Consider the following 12,190-nt stretch of genomic DNA (forward strand, 5'->3'; position numbering starts at 1 on the left):
AAAGCTTTCACAATACCACATGGGGAAGAACCTGTACACTTTTCTCTCTCTTATAAGAGGAGTGAAGTATCTAGAACTGCTGGTGTGTTATTAGTTGAGTGGAGCAGGGCCATCCTCGCAGATGTTTGGCATGTGGACTCCATGTTAGCCAAATTGGGATCATGAGACTGCAGGGTACTCCAGTGAGGCCACTCTGACTCGCTAACATCAAGGCCAAGTGGATGGTCAATACTCTGCTTCCATAAAGAGCAACTAACAAGCTTAATGCTCTCAAAAACATGCTGCCCAAAGTCTCACACTGCTGACTTGCAGCTGCTTGATTTGCAAGTTTACCTGGCAAACATGTCTTAAATAGTTTTCTTCCTCCCCCGCAGAATGAGTGACAGATGTTCTATGGATCTGTTGTATGGCAAACTAACAAGATAGTGATAGAAATCTGCAGAATTGAGTGTCAGAATCTGAATCAGAATTAGCTTTATTGCCAAGTATGCTTACACACACAAGGAATTTGTCTTGGTGAGAGAAGCTTCCAGTGCAAAAAAACAATACAGCAACAAGACAGAGATAATAAATAAATAAATAAATAAATAAATAGAATAAAAATAAAAAGTGAATTGAAAATATACTGTTAATGACAGAAGTTTACATACACTTAGTTTGAAGTCATTAAAACTCAATTTTTAACCACTCCACAGATTTTATATTAGCAAACTACAGTTTTGGCAAGTCATTTAGGACATCTACTTAGTGCATGACACAAGTAATTTTTCCAACAATTGTTTACAGACAGATTGTTTAACTTTTAATTGACTATATCACAATTCCAGTGGGTCAGAAGTTTACATTCACTAAGTTAACTGTGCCTTTAAGCAGCTTGGAAAATTCCAGAAAATGATGTCAAGCCTTTAGACAATTAGCAATTATCTATCTATATGTACTGGCAGAAAAGATCTATCTATCTATATGTACTTATGGAAAGAAATTGGTACTTTTATTCACCAAAGTGGCATTCAACTGATCTCAATGTATAGTCAGGACATTAATAACGTGAAAAATTACTATTACAATTTGAAAAAAATAAAAATCAGAACTTCTTAAACTACTTCAAAGAGTTCTCATCAAAAAATCCTCCATATGCAGCAATGACAGCTTTGCAGATCCTTGGAATTCTGGCTGTCAGTTTGTCCAGATACTCAGGTGACATTTCACCCCACACTTCCTGTAGCACTTGCCATAGATGTGGCTGTCTTGTCGGGCACTTCTCACGCACCTTACAGTCTAGCTGATCCCACAAAAGCTCAATGGGGTTAAGATCCATAACACTCTTTTCCAGTTATCTGTTGTCCAATGTCTGTGTTTCTTTGCCCACTCTAACCTTTTCTTTTAGATTTCTGTTTCAAAAGTGGCTTTTTCTTTGCAATTCTTCCCGTAAGGCCTGCACCCCTGAGTCTTCTCTTTACTTCTGTACATGAAACTGGTGTTGAGCAGGTAGAATTCAATGAAGCTGTCAGCTGAGGACATGTGAGGCATCTGTTTCTCAAACTAGAGACTCTGATGTACTTATCCTCTTGTGTAGTTGTATCTGGGCCTTCCACATCTCTTTCTGTTCTTGTTAGAGCCAGTTGTCCTTTGTCTTTGAAGCCTGTAGTTACACCTTTGCATGAAATCTCAAAACAATGATTGACTGATGAGTTTCTAGAGAAAGTTGTTTATTTTTTTTGCCATTTTTGACCTAATATTGACCTTAAGACATGCCAGTCTATTGTATACTGTGGCAACTCAAAAACAAAAACAAAGACAATGTTAAGCTTCATTTAATGAACCAAATAGTGTTTGATATAATGGCAAGTGATTTTCTAGTACCAAATTAGCAATTTAGCATGATTACGTATCAAGGATAAGGTGTTGGAGTGATGGCTGCTGGAAATGGGGCCTGTCTAGATTTGATCAAAAATGTCTTTTTTTAATTAGTGATTGTGTTGTTTTTTACATCAGTAATGTCCTGACTATACTTTGTGATCAGTTTAATGCCACTTTAGTGAATTAAAGTACCAATGTCCTTCTGACACAGCAAAATCTGTACATTATTCCAAACTTTTGGCCACCAGTGTATACGTATATACAAATACAAACCTGTTATATACAGATGCAAGGGAATGTATGGAAGAAGAGGTGTGGTTTGGATAAATATAAATAGACTGAGTGGCAGAAAAGGGAGCTCTATATTTTCTGCCTCACATTCTGCTGCCTTACAACATATTTTTGTGAAATGTCATGCAGGTGATATCTAGCTTGACTGAAATGAAATTAATTCTCAAAATAAATTTAAACAGAGCAAAAGAAACATTTCTGTAGGTTTCAAAACTTTGTTCTGGTGTCCTCAAAAAAAAAGAAAAAAAAAAGAGAAAAGTAAGACACCTATTTCCTCTCTTAACAATGTGAAAACTCATCCTTCCCTTCCAGTCAAACTCGCATTTTATTAACGTTGCAATAGTGCTTAACTATTCCTAGTGGAGAGGGTGTCAAATAATGGGCATCTGAAAAAATTGCCTGTTGCTTTCCATTTGCATTTAGCACAAACATCATTTGAATTTTTCATTTCGTAAAGGTTCCTTTAGATTTTGCATTTGCAATCGCAATGACAAATTAATTTCCTGCCGCTTAGCCCTGACTCTGCCTGTGTCCTGTGCTGTCTGAAGTGGCTAGAATGACACCAATGCCATCACTAATAACATAAACCCCATACTAATAGAATTTTTGTATTTATTTCTTTAAGAGAGACATAAGGGAGAAGTTAATTGATTGATTCACCTGATGGGCCCCAGATTGTCCTCAAGCTGAGTGAGCAGAGTGACATGCTTCAATATCCACCCTTTTATCTGCACTTAATGTAGTTAAGATTTTCTAAATTTATCTGATGCGCATTTCTATTCATAACGGAGCTGTGAACTCTGAATTGGGCGAGAGCCTGAGTTATGTTAAATTTCAGAGAGTTTGATCTTGTTTTGATTATTTTTTCAATCAAACCTCAAGGTCGTGAAAAGAGGGGACAGGAGAAATGGAAATGTATCCGCTGGAGACCACTATAGTGGGTGACAGATTTTCAATCTACCTATTCACACAGCTGAACCTAATCTCAGCAGAATACAAAGTATTGCATTTCATTACTGAATGCATTAAGAATTCCCAATAATATGCATTTTATATGTAAACAGCTAAGCGTGCCGGTGGTGAGATAAGAAAATGCTGCGAGTTAATGCTTTGAGATTGTAATCTTGATACACAGGTTTATTATATGTAAATTTTTAGGGTATACATTTATGAGTTGGGTATTTTGAAACTATTTTGTAGTTGTAAAAATGTTTAACTGTATCGGTAACACTTTACAATGCAATTCTATGTATCATGAACTAAACACTAACACTAAACCGAATTTTTTACAGAAAGGATTAATCTTAGTTAATGTTAATTTATCAAAATTTTATTTTTCATAGTTTGTTAGATCATATTGCATTTATGTTTACATATACAACCGTTAGTGTAAATATATATATATATATATATATATATATATATATGTTTAAATAAGCATTAACCAAGATTAATAAATGCTGTACAATATAGTTCATTGTTAGTTAAGCAATATCACATGAGAAAGAGTGCGATATGGCCCTACATCAGCACTGCTGTGATTCGGCCTCAGGTAATCACAGCAGTGCTTATTTAGGGCCATATAGCATGATTGCGAGTGTGATATTGCTTATATTCAACAGTTCGACAAACAAGTACATTTAAAAAAATTTGGAAAAACTGAGTACTGTCATAAAAATGCATTTGTGCATGGAACTACTTTCTTACGCGACGGATCATAATCTGCCGTTGCTGGTTCAAACCAAATGATGCGTCCAAGCCTTCGTTAGTCATTCAAAAATGTCACTTCAGAAATAATATAACAGCTTGTGCTGTTTCTAACAAGTTATTGGATAAACAAGGATGGATGTGTGTGTGTGTGTGTGTGTGTGTGTGTGTGTGTGTGGTGTGTGTGTGTGTGTGTGTGTGTGTGAGAGAGAGAGAGAGAAAGAGAGAGAGTGTGTGCTATCACCTGTTGCCACTCCCAAACAGAGATGCTGTCAGCTTTCTGAAGATCAGCTTTCTCAGTGGTAAAATAGCTGTCTAAGTGGGGGTATTCCTCTCTATTTCACGATAGCCGGTGTGCAAGAGTCAATCACTATAGGAAACGCAATGTCCTCCACCATTTTAAACAGTATGTATCCAATGTGGAAACTCCGGTAAGAGGTAAGTGCCTTGAGTTCTGTAATCAATCAGTCTGTTGTGTCTCTCAGCTGTGATGAGCCGTAATGCCGAAGTTGTTCGTTTAAAACCATTTAAAGCTATTTCCTAGCTTTAGTAGTGTAGTAGCGATCACGGAGCGCTGTTGTATGTAAACAGTGGCTGACGCGGATTCACTTCACGTCACCAACTGGCTCATATTACACATAAAATTGATCTTTTGCCACCACCTACTGGCTAACATATGTAATGTCAAATAAAAAAGACAAACAGTAGCTCTTAACACATTTGCACTGCTCTTACACTTTAGTTAAGAATGGCACGAACACAAGCGGAGTGATACACACAGTGAAGCGTCCGAGTGCTGATGGTGTCAGACCATCAGTGCTCATGGAACGTCTCTCGTCCAATCAGATTCGAGGACCAGAACTAACTGTTGTACATTTCATGTTAACCATTCCTTAACTAACTAATGTTACTGGATACAGTCTTATTGTAAAGTGCTACGACTGTATCAATTAGACCCTGGTGAATTTCCTTCCAGTAATAACCTAAATCTGTTTTGACTGGTGAATAAACATAGGACAGAGGTCTGGATATACATAAAAAATTGATTTAGAGAGCAAGACAAAATAAATTACCGAGCTGTCAGACAGATGCAATCTCTCTCTCTCTCTCTCTCTCTCTCTCACTTGATGTGGACATGATGTACAGTAAAAGGGGAGCTGGCAGAAATGTCTTTGACTACTTGGTCCCCGAGATGAAGGAACAGAATTAATCACAGACCGGGGTTCTAGTATAGCATAAAATTACATCTTCTGAGCATGTCCTTAAGAAAGTTTACGTTGCATGTTTAACCTGTTTGTAAACTCCAAGTGATCAATTTAAAGAAAAATACAAACAATCCCCGAAATTATTCTTGCTTTATTGTTACTGTTAAAAGGTGTAGAATGCAAAGAGCTCAGACTCAATTCGAACACTGTTTAAAACTGACAATCATCTAGGTTGTCCTTGCATCCCTGAGGTGAAATGTTCAGCAGTCAATCTACCTCAATGAACTTCAAGGTCTAGGCTACACCTAGAGGTTTACACACACAATGCACACCTCCAGGGGTTATATGTCTCTTTTGATGTGTGCATGTGTGTGTGTGGGCAGGTTTAAGTGATTCACGAGGACTTTTTTTTAGGTTACAAACTGGTAATTACGCTATAAATGTGGTTTATGAGGACATTTCTAGTGTCCCCATAATTCAAATCATTCAAAAAAACATACTAAACGATGTTTTATTGAAAATGTAAAAATCTATAGTTCATACAGTATAAAACTCATTATGTCTATGGAAAGTCCTCGTAAAGATAGCTGCACCAACATGAGTGTGTGTGTGTGTGTGTGTAGGGTGGGATGGGGGTGAATATATAGATCAATTAGGTTTGATTCCCTGAGTTGCTCTTGATCTGGTGGTAATGCTGGTGGAAACTCCAGGCTTCCTATAGGGGGTTAAAATCAGACATCTGATACTGATGTCTGGGAGTTTGTTCTGAGCCCAGGGATACCTGTGCAGGAGCGATGCTAAAGGTTTAATCTAGCAGGCATGTCCACCTCCTCCTAGTTTTCTATCAGCAGCCGCCCTCAGATTTGCTTGATGGGTAATTTTTAAACACAGCGGGGCCCAAAAAACACTGGCAAGACTGCTGATCTCCCATCCATCATTCCCACACTCCTTAGTTTAGCTATAAATCTTAAACCTTGTCTCATGACACTTTAAAGTGTATCTTAATTACCAGTTATCTGCTACCACTACATCTGTTACAATAGTAAACATTTTTTGTTCTATTCTGATTCAAAATTAAATGGATAAGATGTAAAGTTAAAGGACTACTAGATACATTGCAAGATTCAAACTCAATAAATGCGTGACAGCATGCAAAAAGTATAATTTGCATTTTACAGTTGCTTACTTTAAGGCTTTTGTACATATAAAAATATAAATCAGACAAAGGTTTTTACACAGCTCAATGAATTTATGTTTCTCATGATGTTGAATACCATGATCTAAAGGCTTATGCTACTGTTCATGATTGAAATTAGTTTTGTTGACAAATATAAATTGTGCCTGTATGCATTTCTTTACAAAATCATAGTGGAATGGATAGTTTTCATTTTTGGGCCATTGCATGATTACTTTACCTCCATTTGTGTTATGTAGTTTTGATGACTTATTATTATTTTAAAAAGTGGAAAGTAGTACAAATAAAGAAAGATTAGGTGTGTCCAAACTTTTGACATAGTATGCATCGTGTATACATTCTTCTATTTCTATTTTTATTTTACAAAGGATCTTCATAAATATTATAAGCTGCAAAAGTTGCATCAGTCTTACTTTCTCAAAATTCTCAAGAAAGTTTGACCCTTCTAGGGAAACCTTTAAGCAGAAAATTAACTTTGAAAAGAGGAGGCATAAGTGTGTGCCCACGATTGGACATGCTGTTTCTTTTTTGTAGGTCTTTAATTTTTCAGTGAGATATCAAAGAATATAAATAAATTCGCGAGTTTGCCTACCTGTAGAATCTTTTAGTGATAAAGGGTAAACTTATGTGTCTTGCTCTCTGCAATGGTGGGGCTCGAGGAAGAGGCTATAGGGCAGGAACTCTTAGAAGATTGATGATGGAGATAGGGAGGTGGAAGGATGCCGGAAAGACTGTCGGTAAGCGATGGCTTATATACTCTGTAGCCTGCAGGTTGATTGGCAGATTAGATGAGCAAGCTCCTACCGAATTTTCATTTAAGACTCCATTTGGGTAAGAGATAATGGACAGCTTGAACCTTTGTGAGTATTTGTCCACTTTAGAGACACTGAAAGCTAACATAAACAGAGTCTCATTCGCAATTCTCATTATCATCAAAATATCAGTTAATAACTAATATAAGATTATCCAAACCATATGCATCACCCTATTTTGTTTAAATTATTGTGATAATATAAATGTAACAGATTGTACTCTGCTGTTAGTGAGGACAAATCCCTTTCCAGCCCACACAGAATGTGCACTGTACATGTGTGTTCTAGTGTACTGTTCATTTCCCTGTGACCTAAGACCCTTCCTATTAGCTTTGAGTGTGTGATACTCCAAAAAGCATTTCTACAAACTCAACCCTGACCCCTTCAAAATCCCAGTTTAATTAAAACCCAGTCCGTCATGCAGTGATTCAAAGTCTCCTTTATTAAAAAATATAATAATGAAAAAAATTAAAAAGTGTCCACTCCAGAGAGTCCTCTAGACAGTGGTGAAATGTTCGCAATGATACAGCTTAATTTCCCTTGAGATCTTGGGCAAAGCAAGTATTTAACAAAGGGAGGGACACGCCCACAGTGTGTAATCACAAGGTAAGGACTTTTGCCACCCCACTGTCACTTGAGAGCCATCTCAGTATTTACTGTGGGATTGCACTTTCAATGACACCTGACCATTAAAAGTGCTTTTGCACAATATCAGCCTTGTCCCAACTCTGATCTAATAGGACCTGATTGTGTTGGAATACATACATCAATACAATACAATACACATCAATCTGTTCTGCCTTCTAAAACATGCGCAGTGTGCAAATATGCTAATTTATTCATGGAATCACCAACTCTGTGCTCAAGACCAATCCCTGGGTGGTCAGTGTAAATGTAGTCTTTATGTGGGAAAATGTGACTGGGGTTAGGGGAAACATACAGAAGAGTATGCAGCAAAGCTTTGCACTACTCGCACAATGGATCCACTGAAGAGCTTTGCAGTCAGAGCCTGACTGAGTTTTGGTGAAGAGGGAATAAACTGTGCACCTATGCAAGCCTAGCCTAGGTGCCTTTGTATTCAATGGTAGCAGGCTGAACAAAGTGGAAGAGGTCTGTATATAACAGAAACAGAAATTATATATACACAGTAAATATAATTTATATTGTGGGTGGTATTGTTCTCAATCTCTTGAGAAGCTTAAGATGCTTAGGACTCGGCAATGGATCTAGGCTGTTCTGGAGTTATTGCTCTTTGGGATGGAGATCTCTGAAGTAATGAAATCTGCTGAAGTAATTCTTCAAGCTGGGGCTTCACAGTCCTGAGAGCCACAGTCAACATTTGAATTCCTTGACTTTGACTTGCCACTTTCTAGCTCTTCCTTCCATTCCTGGTATTCTCCAGTTTCTCATACAACTTTTACTTGATGTTACTGTCATTTGGGACTGCCACATCTATTACCACCTGCATTTCTTGCTCCTTGTCACAATGTTGGGTTGGTTTGCTAGTACTTGCTTGTGACTGGATGTGGAAGTCCCACAGGATCCTAGCTTTGTCATTTTGGACTTTTCCAAAAGTTTTCAGTACTGATATACTATATCTCAACACAATCTCAGTGACTTGTTTGTGCAGTTCACTGAATGTTGTTCCCACCTGCATCCAGCTTCCTCTTATAAGGTGTTGGATTGCCTCAGGGGTTTTCTTGCACAGTTCTTGGGTCTTTTGTGGTGTTGTAAACCCCTGCACTATTGAACTTGTGATCCGTGCTTGTTCTCGCATGTGGTGATCACTGCCTCTGTGCTTTCTCATATCGGCAATTTCTATTGGGATTTCCCAGTGTCAGTCACCTCAGATATCTAGGTCTTGTCATGGCACATCCTGTTCTTCCACCTTCTTAAGTCTCCAAATCTTCTTCAAGTAAATTTTTCGTGCTTGCCAAATTACTGAATATAGTAGACAGATTTCTCTAATGAGACGTACAGTACATCGAGATTTGAATGCGTATCCAAGGAAAGTCCCCTTGAGGAAGAAAACATTGGATCTAAATGACCAGGGGAACTAAAGAGTCTTAATCCGGTCCTGACCTGCACAATGACAATAAAGAGATTGAATCTTGAATGTGTTCTACTGTGAGAGGAAAATTAATTAATATACATGGGAAGGGGGGTTATTTGGGTTTTATGCTCAGATTTGAAATCTGTCTTTAGTAAACTAGAAGCACATCTGATCAGATGAAATACAAAGCTGTGTGCAATATTGACCCTTCAGAAGAAATATTGTTTTACTCAGAGCGGCTATTGATGCATCTATTTCATGAAAAGAGTTTAATTCCTTTGGGCATCCTCTTGCTTTACTCTGATTCTTTTCAATAGAACAGTCAATTTTGAAGGCCTCAGCCTGGAGCATTTGTTATTAATGTGCATGAACAAATATCACACTAAATCGATCATAAGGCCTGTGTCATATGCAAACAGCGTTCCATACATTGAGCTGACTGAAAAATTAATCTGGGGTTTTGAGGGCTGAGTTGTGTGAATGATATGTATACAAGCTGAAATTCATGCAATTCACAGAGGAAAGCTTAGCTGTTTCAAATCTTTGCTTTTCATGTACACATAAGCTTGTGTTCTGACTCAGGCTTTCTATTCTGTCTATTGATGAACAGCATAAAAAGCAGATTTCATGCAATTCACCCACTCAGTATGGATCTTTTTGAGGAGATCAGGGGATTAGAGTTATAGAAATATCTGGTCAAAAATAATAATAATAAAAAAAATTACATTTTTTTTTTTTTTTAAATTCAGGATGATCTTACAAAATATTTATTAAATTTGTGAATGCTTGATTCTTTCACTAGAATAATGAAAATAATTTTCCTCTTTGAATTTACACATAGAATATACTGTAAGTAATGGTTGTGACCACTGGCGTAGAATTGGGGGAGATGTCACGTGGTTCATGTTACTTTTCTCAGCACTGGCCAGGATGCATGAACTCACAGTAGTTTATTATTACTGGATGAGGATTTAAAAAAAATGCTTTAATAGATAATGCTGAGGCCGATTTCATTCACAGGCATGAACCTTGCAATTATTAGTTTTTGTTAAAAATAACTAACCAGTGTAAAATGTCTCCAAATGTGGTTGTAAAGTATTAGTAGATTTAAATGCGGATGAATGGAGGATTCAGTTTTAAAGGGTCAAGCGCCCCCTGCAGGAATAAAACACCCAAAACTGTAGCTGACAATGTGCAATTTCGGTCTGTAGGTCGGTAACCCACACAAATCTTTTGTATGAATTTAGAAAACATGAAATATATCACTTGAGTCATATATGGAGTCAGTGGAAATGTTAAAGGCATCCACAGAAATGCTTTTTTCTGAATGTTTGATATGATACAGTGTATACATATTTAAGAGTATTCATTGAATTAGGGATTAGGTACTAATATACTGTATATTGTCTTATTGTGTATTCTATATATACTTTATTTTCTATTCAATTCTATTTTATTATTATCTCTTGTTGCTATATTGTATTGTTGTGCACTGGAAGCTCCTGTCACCAAGACAAATTCCATGTACAGTGGTGTGAAAAAGTGTTTGCCCCTTCCTGATTTCTTATTTTTTTGCATGTTTGTCACACTTAAATGTTTCAGATCATCAAACAAGTTTAAATATTAGTCAAAGATAACACAAGTAAACACAAAATGCAGTTTTTAAATGAAGGTTGTTATTATTAAGGGAAAACAAAATCCAAACCTACATGGCCCTGTGTGAAAAAGTGATTGCCCCCTAAACCTAATAACTGGTTGGGCCACCCTTAGCAGCAACAACTGCAATCAAGCGTTTGCGATAACTTGCAATGAGTCTTTTACAGCGCTGTGGAGGAATTTTGGCCCACTCATCTTAGCAGAATTGTTATAATTCAGCCACATTGGAGGGTTTTCGAGCATGAACTGCCTTTTTAAGGTCATGCCACAGCATCTCAATAGGATTCAGGTCAGGACTTTGACTAGGCCACTCCAAAGTCTTTGTTTTGTTTTTCTTCAGCCATTCAGAGGTGGACTTGCTGGTGTGTTTTGGATCATTTTCCTGCTGCAGAACCCAAGTTCACTTCAGCTTGAGGTCACGAACAGATGGCCGGACATTCTCCTTCAGGATTTTTTGGTAGACAGCAGAATTCATGGTTACATTTATCACAGCAAGTCTTCAGGTCCTGAAGCAGCAAAACAGCCCCAGACCATCACACTACCACCACCATATTTTACTGTTGGTATGATGTTCTTTTTCTGAAATGCGGTGTTACTTTTAAACCAGATGTAATGGGACACACACCTTCCAAAAAGTTCAACTTTTGTCTCGTCAGTCCACAGAGTATTTTCCCAAAAGTCTTGGGGATCATCAAGATGTTTTCTGGCAAAAATGAGACGAGCCTTAATGTTCTTTTTGCTCAGCAGTGGTTTTCGTCTTGGAACTCTGCCATGCAGGCCATTTTTGCCCAGTCTCTTTCTTATGGTGGAGTCATGAAAACTGACCTTAACTGAGGCAAGAGAGGCCTGCAGTTCTTTGGATGTTGTTGTGGGGTCTTTTGTGACCTCTTGGATGAGTTGTCGCTGCGCTCTTGGGGTAATTTTGGTTGGCCGGCCACTCCTGGGAAGGTTCACCACTGTTCCATGTTTTCGCCATTTGTGAATAATGGCTCTCACTGTGGTTCTCTGGAGTTCCAAAGCTTTAGAAATGGCTTTATAACCTTTTCCAGACTGATAGATCTCAATTACTTTCTTTCTCATTTGTTCCTGAATTTCTTTGTATCTCGGCATGATGTCTAGCTTTTGAAGATCTTTTGGTCTACTTCACTTTGTCAGGCAGGTCCTATTTAAGTGATTTCTTGATTGAGAACAGGTGTGGCAGTAATCAGGCCTGGGTGTGGCTAGAGAAATTGAACTCAGGTGTGATAAACCACAGTTATGTTTTAACAGGTGGGGCAAACACTTTTTCACACAGGGCCATGTATGTTTGGATTTTGTTTTCCCTTAATAATAACAACCTTCATTTAAAAACTGCATTTTGTGTTATCTTTGACTAATATTTAAACTTGTTTGATGATCTGAAACATTTAAG

The 12,190-nt window shown here is 37.6% G+C and overlaps 2 protein-coding genes across 2 annotated transcripts in view; one reads left to right on the top strand and one right to left on the bottom strand.

The window, feature by feature from the left end:
- fev (FEV transcription factor, ETS family member) overlaps positions 1 to 1,466 on the top strand; it is a 312,131-nt gene extending 310,665 nt beyond the window's left edge. The window contains exon 3 of the transcript XR_007898427.1: positions 1,198 to 1,466. The gene's annotated coding sequence lies outside the window, so the exon portion shown is untranslated. The remainder of the gene's footprint in view (positions 1 to 1,197) is intronic.
- asic4a (acid-sensing (proton-gated) ion channel family member 4a) overlaps positions 1 to 12,190 on the bottom strand; it is a 205,485-nt gene that overhangs the window by 53,098 nt on the left and 140,197 nt on the right. The gene's annotated exons all lie outside the window — the stretch shown is intronic.

The sequence above is a fragment of the Myxocyprinus asiaticus genome, chromosome 11 (genome assembly GCF_019703515.2).
Source record: "Myxocyprinus asiaticus isolate MX2 ecotype Aquarium Trade chromosome 11, UBuf_Myxa_2, whole genome shotgun sequence".
Taxonomy (NCBI): domain Eukaryota; kingdom Metazoa; phylum Chordata; class Actinopteri; order Cypriniformes; family Catostomidae; genus Myxocyprinus; species Myxocyprinus asiaticus.